Here is a 3,651-nt window from a genome sequence, read left to right as displayed (position 1 = left end):
GGTCAAACCCAATCAAATGGCGGACCCCACATTATATTTTGTGCACAGATCAAGATGGACCCCACAATGCCCAAAGGACAGCATGCGTGGCCCCACACACTGTCTACGTAAAAAGCTACGGATAAAATCCGTAGCTAAATACGACTACCCCACAGTAGGACCGTAGCCATTGGTACTGTAGCCACGGTAGATGCATAGCCTGCTGAGTGAGGTTCAGAAAATCAGTTTCACATCAGCTGATACGGCAGTGTTGAATCCATATCAGCTTACCCCAATAAGATACAGGGAAACTCTTAGTTATTCTAGGTATATGATATGCAATAAATAAAATTCATGGAAGCCCTCCTAGGCATATACTGTAAAGAAATTGCTTCCTATTTCAGTTTTTAACTAACATATTATAGGCAGACAATGCCTATAGTGAAATAAATCAAACCTTAATTGAACAGTTTCTGTGAATTAAAGTACAGAACATATAACAAATATTAGCACATGGTTACATATCAAAATATCTGAAACAAATCTTTATACACTCTGAATCACCTACAAATAAGTTTTGTAAAATTTAAAGCCAGCAATTCAACAATGTAATGGAAGTTCCTAACTGAAATATAAATTGATCTATCAAAAAAGAAAAGTGAGAAACTGAATGTAGTTCAAAAGAACCCTTGTACGAAAAGAAAAATGCATTATTACCTTCTATTGACCAATGATACACTGATGTTTGTGTGACCAGCCCTAACATCTTTGGCGTAATCCACTTCCAAAACACAACCTGTGAATATAACAATATAGCATGGAAACTAATTGAGAAACGAAACAACCTATGAAACAAATAGAAAAGTGAGCTAATAAAGTTTAAAGTGGATGACATTATCACCTGCTCAGGAATCTGATGTGATTTCATTTTTGCCTTCGTCTCAATGTTGAATATTTGTAGGTGGCCCTGAATAGTTCCCTAAAGTTGAGCTTCAAACAGAATGTCACAGTTCACTCGTCATATATGAGATGCAACAAAGAAGATGCTCACCACCACAAGCACGAAGAAACAGACGCATTCAATAGCCAATGCCAAATAGTTGGGACAATCCTGAATAATGATATGACACATGCATTCCACGAAAAGCCATGACAACCATTTATCGAATGGGGATTGAACAAATTAGCTCCAAAATAAGGAATAGGCATGAATATACAAAATAAATGGCAACAGGAAAAAAAATAAATAAAATAAATAGATGGAACATTCATTTATGATTTGAATTATTTCCCAAGTAGTGAACTACTAATAGTTAAAAGGACCACCAGGGTACAAGAAAAAACTAGAGTGGAGAGGTTGCTTGTGGGTAAAATGTAAGCCTATGTTGGCTTTCGTCGGTGAAAACAGAGCCATTGGTTGGCAATTCTGGGTGAAATCAGAGATGGCCCTTGAGCAGCAGCCACATTTTCACTTTCCTAATATAACCCTAACCTTACTTTAAAAGAGATTCCCCCACATCCTTTGAATATAAGAACCTCAAAACCTAATTGTGGGGGCTAAAATATCAAACCACAACTAGAGTCTTTTATAAATCTAGATGCTAGTGGTTTTTCTTTGCTTCTCTACCTAGGTGTTTCCTTGTTCTGTGTGCATCGGGCACTCCATGTGGAGAAAAAAATTTGTCAAACGAACATACACTGCTCTTTCCATCCATGGAACACTCAGCAAGTGATGCATCAATCAGAGCCATCCATCTAGAGATCATAGTACTAAAACTTGGTGGGTCAACTCAACCATGTTGAGTCGACTCGGTTCAAAGAGATTCCAAGAGCCGGTTTCACAGAAACTCACTGGCCAGCATGACTCAGTCATGACTTGATGAGTCGTGTCAATTCGGCTAAAAAACTCAACCGACTCTGTACAATTTAGCATGACTCAACCAGGCACTAGCCCAGTCAACCTGTTTTTGCAGTCCAACATCCACAACTTCAGGTCCAACTCATGAACATACCACCCTCACTTCATTTAGAAATTAGAACACAAACAGCTCACCAAAGCTATTTATTTCTCGTCCTTCAAATACATGAAAGAATATAATATGCACCAGGCAATCCCCCGATTTGCCTTTACTCAAGTGAAACTAACATTTGACACGCATTTCATGAGCCTCGGATAAGTTAGACTCAGCGCATATCTCAACTCATTGTGTACTAAAGATTTTAACACATATAGTAGGGCCTTTATGCATCTCCCTTCCACATCAACTTGTCCAGATCAACTTGTACAAGGACCATAATCCACAAAATAAGTGAACAGTGAATTAACTAAACAAATTTATGAATCTGTTACCATTATAAAATCACAACTGCATGATGTCAAGAAGCATGAATTTCACCTATCCAGCAAGTTTAAAATTGTTTCCGCATGTATTCCATTCCAATATATAAATTTGGTAAATGGCACCTGGAACAAGAAAATGTCAAGATTCAATCAGTAAAGAGACCAAACTCTCAAGAGATAAGAAAATTTCAGTTGCTGATAATTCCCATAGCAACAAATTAAACAACAGCACGATCATTTGAATATAGTACCACTACCAAATCAATGATAAAGTTGTGGAAAAAGTTTCATGCTGGCTGCCAACCTTATGCAACCCTTCTCCTTCATCGGGCCTACGACAGGCAATGTGAGCACGAAACTCCCACAGCTGCTATGTAATAATCAATTCCATAGGCTGAGTAAAATCAACAAGCCAATGACAAAAGTATTCACTAGAAATCAGGGCTAAAAAAATAAAAAGATAAAAATTGGGTCAAACCAGGTATGCATTTTGGTTTCATGGCAGGCACTGTAATAAGGAGCAATGAAGCTAGTTGTAACAGAGACGGCTTCAAAAAGAATGTTTGGTAATAGCCTTGTAGAGCTATCAACAACTTCACAGATTTATTCCAGCTGGCATTTCAGGTTTATTTAAAAGAGGAGAGCAGGATTATCTGAGGTACTACTAGAGTAGCATTCAAAATCCATGCAACAACTACTGCATATGTCATCTGAGGATGGAGAAAGGTTGTGAGTTCGACAAGGGAAAACACAAAATGAAAGAACATGTGAGAAATTATAGTTTTATTCCACAAAGCAACAATGTTAAATATAACAATATGAAGGCCATTTCTCACTTATTCCACTTTACTACCATTTTCACATCCAGCTCCAGCCATGACTATTTTAACTGCTGCTGCATCAACATTCACCTTTCATGGGATCAAGAATAGAAATTATACTGGGTTTTGCTCAAGCTCGTACTTGTACACTTGGAGCATCTTACAAATTGAATATGATAACAAATCCTTAATGTATAAATTCAAGCAAGAGACACCTTAATAACAATGGCTTACTAGCTGATGTCGAAGCACTTGGTCATTTCCATAGCAGGCAAAGTGGCATTCCCTCTAGCCATGGAGAAGTAGATATCAAACCTAGTCTTCTTGGATGAACCCAAATGGTTTTCTTTTCATAAGAGGCAAGTCGTAACATTGTTGCACCATCCTCCTCCCTAAGAGAGAAAAAGGAACATGATTTTAATCATGCAACATTTGCACCTACTCCATAAGTGAATTAAATACCTCCACAGAAGAAATACACAAGAAATTTAAACCAATTTTTAGGAAAAA

At 37.5% G+C, this 3,651-nt stretch overlaps 1 long non-coding RNA gene across 1 annotated transcript; it reads right to left on the bottom strand.

Moving 5' to 3' along the window:
• Positions 1-418: 418 nt before the first annotated feature.
• LOC131231368 (uncharacterized) lies at positions 419-1,216 on the bottom strand. The gene is made up of 2 exons (XR_009164336.1): positions 881-1,216; positions 419-775 (listed from the first exon to the last, which is right to left on the bottom strand). It is a non-coding gene; the product is annotated as an uncharacterized LOC131231368 (long non-coding RNA).
• Positions 1,217-3,651: the final 2,435 nt, after the last annotated feature.

The sequence above is a fragment of the Magnolia sinica genome, chromosome 17 (assembly GCF_029962835.1).
Source record: "Magnolia sinica isolate HGM2019 chromosome 17, MsV1, whole genome shotgun sequence".
NCBI classification, from domain to species: Eukaryota; Viridiplantae; Streptophyta; class Magnoliopsida; order Magnoliales; family Magnoliaceae; genus Magnolia; species Magnolia sinica.
The sequence above is the reverse complement of the archived record's forward strand: the minus strand, read 5'-3'. Positions and strand labels throughout refer to the sequence as shown.